A 12,825-nucleotide genomic window follows, 5' to 3' on the forward strand; every position below is an offset into this window, starting at 1 on the left:
GGATTTTCAGCACTCGTGATCTCGTGAACGCACCCTAACCTTACCCGGCGGCTCCGGTCTCTTACTTCGTGCTCCTTCGTGCTCAGTTTGTTTACCTGTGCATAAGAGTTTAAGAAGAAAATATATTAAGAAAATATCGTGAAATGGCGTGTTGGATAAATGGATGCACCACGAAAGGAGGAAAAAAAGAGACTTTCACAAAAAAAAGTCTTTTTACAGCTCGCACGGAAAAAATGTTGCAATGTTGGCGTGACAATGGAATTGCTGCGAGAGGCATCAATTTTTTGAACAAAAAAAGTCGCATCTGTGAGTTGCATTTTGAGAAAGATGATATTCTCAGAAAAGATATTTTTCATGTGGCAGATGGTGCAACTATTAAGGTACAACGTAAAATACCGAAGTTGAAAGAAGATGCTGTTCCATCTATTTTTCCATCAAAGATTAGTTACTGTCGTTTAAATCCCATTAACGAGGAGAAACTGAAAGAACAGCAGAATGAAGAAACGAGCATTACGGGTCAGTTGAAGAGTACGGTTAATTGTTCCGTTTCCGTGCCAGCTGAATGTGAATCAGACAATCCTATCTTACATCACGAACAAGGTTGTTCAGTAAATGGAGATAACGAGTTGCAAACGTGGACTGAAATAAAGAAAAATCTGACAAGTCTTACTCTTACATCAGAATACTGGATGCCCGTGATCACAGAAGAGATGGTAATGTGGGCCTACTGGAAGGAAGATTTATCTTCCTGTACATGGCGTGCTATACGTGACAAAAATATGACACTTCATGTAAGTACCTATCATTGGGTATATTGTAAGATTATGAATACAAAGTCTTTCATGTCACTTCCTGTCACATTTGAAATAACAAACATATACAGCGACCAGTGACGCAATACGCAACATGTACATACAGCTGACCGGGTAAGGTTAGGGTGCGTTCATGAGTACAGAAAATCCTACAGTATATGTTGCATGCACTATAGGTTGAAAATGGCGCCCATCGATAAGAATCCATTCCCTTCAGCGGACTCCCTCTCAATTCGGTGCCACAAATCGGGACCACTTTTGTTTCACGGAGTTCGGCCTCCTTCTCTCTTACTTCATGGAATCAGGGCTGCTTAAACGTACCGATATGTCCAGATATTTATGAAGATGAACCCATTGAATTGAATGAAGATGAAAATCAATAAATACGAATAAGTATGGCAAATGTAACAATTAAAAAAAAAAAAAATTAATTTTGTGCTTTTTACCCGCCCTTTTGAGTCGCCATTTTATAATGTTAAAAATTTTACTTTAGATTCGTATTCAGCAACCTTAAAAACACATTACCTATGAATTTTATGATTATACATTTAACATTTTTTTAATTATAATCACTTTTTCACATTTTTCTTTAAAAAATCGGTTTTTTTCATTTTTTCCCAAAAATAGGTAAGAGCACATAAAATAAATAGGTAAACCTTTCCATTTAAGGGTAGAAAAACACTTTCCAAAAGGTTTCAAGTGAATTCATTCTTCGAGAACAAATTTCCAAATAACGCATGTTTTTCGCCTACGTTGCCTGGACTATAAGTTGTAAAGCGAAATTATAAAGTACATGCATGGGGGGGGGGGTGCAGGGGAGCAAAGCCCTCCCGCCCACGTATGTACTTTGATATATTATATAAGATATATTCATCATTGAAAGCTAACAATAAGTGATATGCATTATATAAGTATACATACGTTTCAAATTCGCGCACTTTTGCATGCGCGTGCGGCCACTGAGCATGCGCATATGGCCACAGGGGATGTTCGTAGTCGCTACAGCTCGTCGGTATGACAGGAATCGTAACCTGATTCCTGTCAACTTTAAGGGTCGACAGGAGTAACACTACCGACCTCTGTCGGGTTGCTTAGCTGCGAGTCCGTATTTTATTTATTATAAATTTTTTAAGAGCCAAAATGGAAAATCCGGCTCTGTACCGGCTTGCGGCTGATCTTACTGATTAAAACGAGCATAAGTTTAATGAGATTCGTTAATTAATTTGGCTAAAATTTGGGAAAAACCGTTCCTAAGCAGCTTTGCAGCTCTAAGCAAGCCTGATTCCAACTTCTCCAATTACGTTGCATATATTGTGACGTTGCGGCTCGCCGCATCGTCGCGGCGCCCCGCCGCCGTCACAAGACGCGGAAATTCGCGCCCAGGGACGGACCAGGGAGGCAACGGCGAGATCTCCAGGGGTCGTATTTAATCGCGTTTCCGCATTCTGATTACTTTCTTTTGTTTTTATGCAATGTAATACGCGCGGCACCTCACCCACACCACGGCCAACCTTCGAGGGAGTAATCGGCGAAGGAAATCAAGGACGATTGATAACCGAGGAGGGGTGGCAAACACGGAAGCAGCAGAGATCACGGGCTGGCGAGAGCAACGCGGCAGGCGTGCGGCACGTGAGGCAGCGACGGACGAGGCCGCCAATAGCGGGGCCCCAGACGCCTGGGTAAAACCCGGCTACAGCAGAGGATCTCCAAGAAACATCGACCTACGGGGTGACTGATCACCGCCCCAGGGTCAAACCGGAGGCACACCGGCGCGAACCGAGTTTCGTCCGCTGCTAAGGACGGAATTGAGGAGTCGTACGCCGCCGAGGGACCGTTGCACGCCCCCGAAGGATCTCGTATCGACAGCACTGCGCCGGGACACCGCGGGCTTGCAAGCTCGCGCCCGATTGGATCGCGCGCCCCTCAGGAAGGGGTACCGTATCGATTCCGCCATCGAGCGGGTCTAGCGTTTCACTCTCTGGTCGTCCGTCGGCGAGAAAATACGTTTTGATTAAGATACGCGATAGCCACCCCGAGTCGGGTATGTCGATCGTTATCTGGCGGATCGAGGATCGTTGGTGGAAGGCGACGGCGAGGAGCCCAGGAGGAGGCGTATCACCGGTGAGGTTGCCCGCAAATCGCGAAATGTAAAGCCACGACACCGCCCTCCGGTGCACGCTCTCGCTCGGGATGACGCATGTTAAGATCGAGTGTAATTTCGCGATCGATAACGAGAGCGAAGGGCCTCGGAATGGTATCGTGGCCGCGGAACCGTGGTACAAGCGTTATGGCGAATCCCTGGAGATCGTGATAGGCGCGTTAATGAGTTCGATATCGCGAGTATATTGCGTCGTCCTCGCGACCTTGATGTACGGCAGCATACGGGCCGGTACTTCGTAAATTGTGTTACCGTTTCTTCGCGTCGGAAAATTCTTGTGTTCTCGCGTCGGGTGTTAGCGTATCGATTTGTGTTCGGATCTCGTTATTACGGGTTGATAATTGTGCTCTCGCGTTGAGAAACGTTGCGTCCGGTATTACTTGCGTACGTCTTATGGCGTCCCTGCTCGCGACAACCTCGAATTTTACGTTGGGATATCGATGGCATTATTAATCGCGGTCGAATGTCGTTCCCGCCGATTGATTAATTATGTTAGACTTGTACTCTTGTTAAGAAATTACCGGCGTTCACACGCTTCGTGAGTTTAGATGTTACTTGCGTAGTTCTTCATGGCGTTCCGTGGTTATTAGCGATATCGCGACTCTAGTATTTCGCGTTGACCGGTATTCCGCCTCATTGGAGAACCGCATTAATCCAGTATTTTGCGTTAGTTATCGTATTCTTTGCCTGGTTAAATGACTCGGCGCCTCTCCGTTGCGCCCGAGCAGAATCACTCGCGTTAGATTAAGATATCATTGCGACAGAGTTTTCGTACGGTTTTCGACTCGAATTATTAGTTGTTTGAGAATAGAGCCTTCAGCGTGTTAATTAGAGACTCAATTAATACTCCGTGGGTGTCTCGCGTCCGCATTAATATTATTTCTGTTAGATGAATCCAGACACCCCGCCACCGGCTATTCTTGATTGATTTATTGAATTTATCTTGTGTTGATCGAAGCCGGATGGATAAACGTTGTTATTTTCTCGACAACCAGTACTCAATAAATGTTATTTTCTTTGTTATCTGATTGAGTATGAAATTAACGTGTCACCCCGCCGAATATCGCGCTGCCCTTCATTAACCCCGCCCGTGATTAGGTCAAGCTAGCCGATTCCACGCACCTCCACACTTCGTTTTGCGTCTCGTTTAGGTTTTCGCGATTTCGTGGACGCGAATGTACGCGTCTGGCGCCCAACATTCGGAACATTTCGTGGAGTATCGGAGGTGCGAGGAAATCACTGGAGAGGCCAACCATCCCGCTCTCCTAAGTCCTTTTGATCCGGCACACGTCCCGGAGCGGTCCGGGAGTGCAAAAAGTCGTGACAATATATATAAATTATTTTCCTATATGTCAAAATAGTTCACGCATACACTTTCTACGCGAAACGAGGTGTCACATGGGTTTATGACGCGCTTTACAAGCTCGTTTAAGTACATGCGTGGGCGGGGGGATTTTGCTCCCCTGCACTCCCCTCCCCATGCATGCACTTTATAATTTCGCTTTACAACTTAGCATGTACTTTAAGTTGTAAAGCGAGTTTCACGCTGCCTACCGGCGGGGTGGGTGCGGGGGAGGGGGGCCGAAGGCCCCCCTCGCTCTCCCCTTCGTGTGTGTGTGTGTGTGTGTGCATAACATTTACAATTTAATATAGTCAGGATAGTCAGAATAAATTAATAGATTATTTTATTAGTTTATCCTGACTATATTAAATTGTAGATGTTATATGCATACACACACACACATGCGGGGGTGCAAGGAGGGCCTTCGGCCCCCCTCCCGCATCCACCTCCGCCGGTAGGCAGCGTGGAACTCGCTTTATAACTTAAAGTACATGCTAAATTGTAAAGCAAAATTATAAAGCACATGCATGGAGGGGTGCAAGGGGGCTTACATGCGTAAGTGCACGTGAGCAGGAGGGCTTTTCTCCCCTGCACCCCCCCCATGCATGTACTTTATAATTTCGCTTTACAACTTAGCATGTACTTTAAGTTGTACAGCGAGTTCCACGCTGCCTACCGGCGGGGTGGGTGCAAGGGAGGAGGGGCCGAAGGCCCCCCTTGCACCCCCACGTGTGTGTGTGTGTGTGTGTGTGTATGCATAACATCTACAATTTAATATAGTCAGGATAGTCAGGATAAATTAATAGATTATTTTATTAGTTTAACCTGACTATATTAAATTGTAGATGTCATATGCATACACACACACACATGCGGGGGTGCAAGGGGGGCCTTCGGCCCCCTCCCGCATCCACCTCCGCCGGTAGGCAGCGTGGAACTCGCGTGAGACACTATGTATATGATGACACTATGTATATGATGATATATAAAATTAAAAATAAACACAATTAAAAAAACGTAATAGTTCTTCATTTATTATCTTTCTTTGCGAGTTCTGTTACTCTCTAATTTTTTATATCAGCTCTCGCTTCTAATCGTGCGGTGTCGAATCGAGCGTGTCAAATCGTGCGGTGTCGAATTGTGCGTGTCGAATCGTGCGGTGTCGAATCGTGCGGTGACGAATCGTGCTGTGTCGAATCGTGCGTGTCGAAAAGTGCGGTGTCGAATCGTGCGTGTCGAAAAGTGCGGTGTCGAATTGTGCGGTGTCGAATCGTACAATGTTCGTGTCGAATCGTGCGGTGCCGAATCGTGCAATGTTCGTGTCAAATTGTGCGGTGTCAAATCATGCGGTGTCCAATCGTGCGGTGTCGAATCGTGCGGTGTTAAATAGTTACGTGTCCAATAGTTACGTGTCCAATAGTGCGTGTCTAATCAAGCGGTGTCGAATCGTTACGTGTCTAAAAGGAGGTCACCCTCCGTTGAGACGGTGGAAACCTTGAGCTCTCGCGAAGACAGCAAAGGCGACAAATCCGCACCCTTGTGCAAGCGGATCTCGATTATTTAGCAAATGCAGCGAATAATGCTGCGTCTAGTCCTTCATGCTCACCGCCAACAGCTCGTGCTTCTAATATTCCCAATGACGTTTGTCATCAAATTGATGATTTCTTTGATAATATAATCTTGAACGCTTTGATGACGCAGATGATCTCAATTTACTAATCAATGAAAGACCGACACTGACTAATACAGATATCCAGATGGAGAATCAGTCTCAATCGATTATCACTCGTCCCACTAGTATAACTGATTTTCAAAATTTTCTTGCTTATTGGACAATCCAAAACAAAATACCTCAATCCCTTGTGAACGATCTTTTGAGAGGGTTAAAGAAATTTGGTCATCCTGAGCTTTCGTTTGATGCCAGGACATTATGTGACACGCCAAACAGAATTGATATACAGGCTCTCGCTGGAGGTATGTACTTATATATGTTCATTATGGCTTAGAGAGAGCACTGAAGGAGCAGTTGAGATACAGAAACTATAATGTATTGCTGCAGCGTAATGCTGACACAGAAATTTCTGTGATTCTCCAAATTAACATTAATATCAATGGACTACCTCTATCAAAGAGTTCTAAGAGTCAGTTGTAGCCCATATTAGGTAAAGTTGTTTGAACTCAGTTTGTCGAACCATTCGTTATTGGAGCGTTTCATGGAAGTAAAAAGCCTTCATCCGCTGCTGAATTTCTACAAGCATTTCTCATAGAGTACATAAAATTGTACAATGAGGGTTTTATTTACGAAAATCGAAGCTATGTTTTCCGATGAGACATTAGGCACTTACTGACAGAAAATAAAAGCTGAAATGTTTAAAATAATATACAATAAGCACGTATTAAAATAATATGTATTTTTATTTCTGCATCATTTCTGAACGTTTTAATATTTCAGCAATATGACATGCCGAGTGGTTATTAATTATATTATTTTTCAGATGATTGTAGAGAGGATCGAAAGCGTTTTGAGGATTTAATTCTACAAAAAGTAAATGAGTTGCTGAAAGTAGTGCGAAGAAATGATAACCTAGTGGAGCGTATAGATCGTCATTATGCACTTCTGCCCCAGATGCCATTCAATGATATTAACGAATTACAAAGATTCGATCGTGATTTCAAAGACAATGGACAAATGCGAGATCAATTTGTACGTATGCGAGTACTGTGAAACTGTGCTAATACATCGGATCGTTTCGTCAATATTTTAATTAAGTTGTTTAAATTGTTGATATTTTCTAGATGAAAAAAATTCAAGACATTTGGCGGAAAATCGGTTCAAAAAGCCGTTAAATATGCAATGGAAGTAGTTATGACGGATGATTTAATTCAACAAGTCGTCTGAACCCTCGGAGCTGAGAACAAATAAAAAATCTCCAAGTTCACGTTTCCATGGTCATAATTGGTATGTACATGGCATATAACACTTTTGTTAAGTTCTTCGCCGTGAAAAAGCTACCACGTCTCATAGTCTACTTTTTCAGATGTTGTACGTAACACATTTGAAGGGACAAAAATCAAAGCTGTCGAAGATCGAACTGCCGAGTGGCTTCGCCGTGGGGGCGACCGGAAAAAAGCTGAGAATAAACGTTGAGAACGTCTAAATCTTCAGCAGTGATACATCATTGTACTTGCCCTGGTAGAAATTTTGACTGGGCGCTTGCCTGGCACTGACCAGCGTTCCACACTGCCACTTCAGGAGCTGGCATGGCACGCTGGTAAGCGCCATCCGCGAAACGTCACGTTTTTCCCGCTAGCGCCACAGATCTGATGTGGTGCTGGCACGGCGCTAACATGGCGGCAATAAGGTACTATCATAATGCAGACATGGGGCTAGCGAGTTTTTAACGTGGCACGTGTATGGCGCTAATATGGCGCCAATAAGGTACAATTTCTAAATTTATATAATGCATTTATTTAAAGATTATTCATTAATTAGTTATTTTTAACAGACTGTCAATTGAACTAATAATATTTACTACTCCTAAATTAACTACTATCTCATAAATTAGGAAACATGAAAATAAATATGTATTAAACATTGACAAACGTGACTCTATATCAACGAGATAAAGGAAGTGGTATTAAGTTCAATAGGGTGATAAAATGACACCATTATAATTAAAAATAAAATACCTTAATATTTGATATTAATAATCACAATATTTGATGCAAATAATCACAGTCTTACATCGACAGTTTTACATTTAATAATTTCCTATGTTCCAGATAAAAACAAAAACTTTGTACTTCTTTTCACCTAACACTATAAGGCCTTTATTCACGAGTAGGACATCGCAGCGAAATTAAACGAACAAATATTCGCTGGTCTCTAGGTAGTCTTACACATCTTTGTTGCACTTGATTCGGTTTGATTTTGGTAATGTAGGTAGTGTAAAAGTCTTTGTTGAAGGATTTTTAACAGTTTATCCAGATGTACGAACGGAATCTTACATTCAATAGCCCACACCCGTAGTTTCGATATTTCTTCAATTTCTTCTACATCTATTATATTATGCTCGTCCACATCACTCTGATCGCTATCGTTATTATCGATTTCTTCATTTACAATGTGTTTGCACAAGCTCGCGCACGAGCCTGATCTCGAGAATTTGTGAGGAAGGAAAAAATAAAAGAATCCGTTATTGAGAGAGAGATTGCGTTTCGTGATTTATGTAATTAAGAAAATTTAGATTGGGCAGAACTATACAAAGAATACCAACATTTGTTGCATAGGGGAAGGGAAACTGCCCTAAAACCTTCCCAGTATTCGTGAACAAAATTATACATTTGTAATAGAAAAATACAATATGAGTAAAATAAATGTATCAAATACACAAAAGAAAAAATGAATGGTTATCGTAGAACAGTCCTTTCTTTTGAATTATGAAAAAAGAAATATATTTCTTATATTCCTTGATAGAATTCTGTATCATTAGACAATGTTATTTATAAAAGGAATTGAACTTAGTATGTACTTAGTGTAACTAACTGTAAGGCTGAGTTTCCACTGAGCGCGTCACGCGTCGCGTCGTCACAAGTTAACCAATCCAAACATCCCATTTCATTACATTCTTGTGACGGAATCGAAATGGGATGTTTTGATTGGATGACGCGACGCGTGACGCGCTCAGTGGAAACTCAGCCTTACAGTTAGGCTGAGTTTCCACTGAGCGCGTCACGCGTCGCGTCGTCACAAGTTAACCAATCCAAACATCCCATTTCATTACATTCTTGTGACGGAATCGAAATGGGATGTTTTGATTGGATGACGCGACGCGTGACGCGCTCAGTGGAAATTCAGCCTTAGCGTACGGACATCGACAGTTAGCGTATGGACATCCATACGTGCCGTTTATGTAGACATGAGACACAATTTTGTTGTCAAAGTGGAATCTTTTTAGCCAATTAAAAAGTCGTCCCAGTCCTTTTTTGGTTAGCTTTTCGATATCTTTGGCGTATCATTTTGCTACCTGGATGTGTTTTGTTGTGTTCGGCGATTTTGTAATACTTTATAATGGAGGATCAAAGTATTGATACCGCAACCACCGTATTCACCAGATATGGCACCGTGTGACTTTTTTCTCTTCCCAAGAATGAAATAAACCATGAAAGGACAACGATTTGCAACCGTTGAAGACATTAAACAAAAATCGCTGGACGCACAAAGGCTATACTGAAAACTGAATTCCAGAAATGTTTTGAAGACTGGTAAAAACGTTGGCATAAATGTGTTTTGTCTGATGGGGCTTACTTTGAAGGGGACAACATAAATATAGATGAATAAAGACATACTTTTTCAAATCAACAAAAACTCTTGATCCTCTCCATTACAAAGTATTACAAAATCGCCGAACACAACAAAACACAATTTATTCACTTGGCTATCGAATGTGAAATACGCGCTCAATATGGCTACCACTGTGAACATATTTCAAGCACAAGTGTACCAAACATATAAAAAAATATAGTTTTCTATTCGGACACTTATTCTAGCGCGGGAAAAAAAATTCCACGAACTTTTTGATCACACCTCGTGTATATATGGGTGTTTCTACGTAAATAGCGTTTTTTCAGATTGCAAATCTCTCAATTTCAAATATACCTAAAAAAATTTTTTTTTTCCTGTTTTCGAGTGAATATAGAAGCAGAAACATACCCTGAAAGCCAGCGTACTACAACATCAAAAACCTGAAACATAATGGCTTATTCATCAGTGATCTGGTAAAGTGCGGTAATGAGTCGACTTTGCATGTCTAGTAAAATATTGAATTACCTCAACAATGAGTGATTTTGAGAGGAAATGTCAAAAAAATTCCTAAAATTACTTATTCCCGAGATAAATTCACAATTAGCAAAAAAATTTAATTTGATAAATGCCGGTTTACCATTTTCGTATGGAATTAGCAGATTTTGATATTCTTACATAAATATTGACGTCAGGGAATCTGTCAGTTGACTTCGTGATTTAATAAAAATACCCTATTTTCACCAACAAATTAAATTTATTCATTTGAACATTTATTGAATACTATTAATTGCTTTTTTCCTAAACACAGAATTTTTTTTTAAATAGAAACGACTCTCCTTAAGTTTTCTATAACTACTATATCATTTTCGTATATCACAGTTCAATTTCATTACTTTATCTCACTGTGTAACCTTATTGATTACAGAAATAATTCTGAAAGACTGGAACTAATGAAGAAATTAGTGAACTAATAAAGAATAGGGATTAGTGATAAGGTGTTAAAAGATATCAGTTGTGTGAAAAACAATCACTGCTTTCGGAGTCTGAAAATGATGAAAAAAATAAAGGTGTGACAGATAAATAAAAAATAAAACAGTGAGAGGTAGGTTTTAGAAAGATTTTAGAATGAAAAATCGTATACCGAGAGCTTCTTCTTAACGGTTTAGATTCAATCACTTTATGAATAGATTCACGGATTTCAATTGTCTCTTCTTTTTTCTTACGTCCTCTTTCGGGATTTTCACCTCGTTTGCTTTTCTTCAAATACTTCTCGCTCGAACGATCGACTTCAGGTTGTTCAATTCCCATTTTTCTTCGTTTAGGAACTGCCAATGGAACGTCATAATTAATTGAACCTATCGAAAAGTGAGAACAAGTGAGTTCTGGGGAACAATCGAAACAACTCAATGAATTGAACCGAACGCTAGCACAATTCTCTCTTGCCCAGCAATATTGATGCACTTTCATCGTGCCCACAAAAGTCTTCACTTGAGTTGGCAAAACAGAGTCCATGTTCTGAATTTCTTCTTTCGTGACAACATCTATATGAACCGTTTTAACTCGAGTACGAAGGGTCAAAACGAGAGTCTCAAAATCGGGAATATCACCTCCATATTTTACTACATCATCGGCTGATTTTTTTAATCTGCCCCCAATCCCATCAGCTGCTCCTTTTCCATGCCCTGCTTCACTGAAATTGTACGTGATAGAATGAATTTGCGGATAGCATCCAGGGAGAACCTGAGTAATGAGGTAAAACATTTTCCTGTTTCGATACTGGGTAGTTGGACCATCACTTTGAAAGTGGAGTTTCTTCACTGTTGGGAATTGGAAGAGATAATGATCCATAATTTTTTTCAAATGAACCAAAATCGCCACAGGATCATGTCTGAGACTTTGTGATAAAGTTGCAAAACCTTTGTGGAAACCTGCAGTATACAACATGCCTGTGTGTAGAGTCGATTGTTCCCTACTCGCCCCAAAATGCACCGCCTGAACTTCGGTGCCATATTTGATCGCGTAGTTCTCACTGAAATCAATAATTAGAAACATTTCTTTGTTGCTCAAATTTTGTATCACCTCCTTCAAGATTGTGTCCTGGTGACGGATTCGGAATTCGTGAGCCATCAGAAGTTTCAACTTATTTTTGAACACGTCAATCCCTTCTTGAATTTGACAGATTTTTTTACTTTTCTTAGTCATGACGATGCTGATAGGTTTCTGAGTTTTTTTCATTTATGCGTTTCACTGTTGAGGCCTCCCACTTCATGTAGCTCATTTCATCACTAGTACACTTTATGTCTTGAAGATTTATGTTCACCGTTTTGGTCTTACAATTGCTGCATTCCCTGGAGAGACAATTCTCTGACCTTTCACTGCATGTCATAGAAAAGATTAGTTGTTGTATCGAGTTTTCTTCAATAATTTTCATCTTATGAAAGGCATTCAATAAAAGTCGGAAATTTTCATGAATGTAACAAGCACAGGTGTCTCTTCCCGTAATTTTTGGCTCAACACAGTATGAGGGGCGATATCGTGCGAAAAACGAGTAACTCACTCGAATAGAGGCTGCAGCACAAAACTTGATGTGCAAATCTTTGACACTGGCAGTCATATAGTGCCTAGAGGTTAATTCACCATTAACTTTCTTACAATGTTTTTTCCCAGGATCAATAATGGAATTTTCAACAAAGAATTTTTTAACTTTTTCTTTGAGGAACTGTAGACTCTGCTTCGATCTTCTGACGAATTTCAGTGGGTCTTCATGTTGAGGTATTCTTCTCGACTCAACCGGAGCAATTTGTTTCTTCACAAAAGCTAAATTGCGATATTTTTTCACAATTTTACCACATAGCACTCTCCAAAAATTTGCTTAAATTTGTCGTTTTTGGAATCTCTGTAGGATTCTTTTAATTGTTGAGTTAGAACTTCATTGGCGACGAGTCTTTTTTTAATGTCATTGTCCACACGTCGTCCATTTAAAAATTTGTTCACGTTAGAAGCGGGAGAAGTTGACACAGGTTTTTTCTTCTTACACCTCTCAATCCTCTTTCTGTATTTATCCACTTTTTTTTTAATATCTTATTCTCTTCAATCAGTTTTTGATTTTCTCGATAACACTTTCTCATGTTTTTGGCCCTTCGCTTTACTCCCACCTTGGCTTGTTTGGACATAGAATCATTGTTGTTTTTGTCAGTTGTTTGGGATT

At 40.7% G+C, this 12,825-nt stretch overlaps 1 protein-coding gene across 1 annotated transcript in view; it reads left to right on the forward strand.

The window, feature by feature from the left end:
* The first annotated feature begins 888 nt into the window (after positions 1–888).
* LOC139822547 (lipase 3-like) overlaps positions 889–12,825 on the forward strand; it is a 39,154-nt gene continuing 27,217 nt past the window's right edge. The window contains exon 1 of the mRNA XM_071794380.1: positions 889–2,933. The gene's annotated coding sequence lies outside the window, so the exon portion shown is untranslated. The remainder of the gene's footprint in view (positions 2,934–12,825) is intronic.

Source organism: Temnothorax longispinosus, chromosome 11 (assembly GCF_030848805.1).
Source record: "Temnothorax longispinosus isolate EJ_2023e chromosome 11, Tlon_JGU_v1, whole genome shotgun sequence".
NCBI classification, from domain to species: domain Eukaryota; kingdom Metazoa; phylum Arthropoda; class Insecta; order Hymenoptera; family Formicidae; genus Temnothorax; species Temnothorax longispinosus.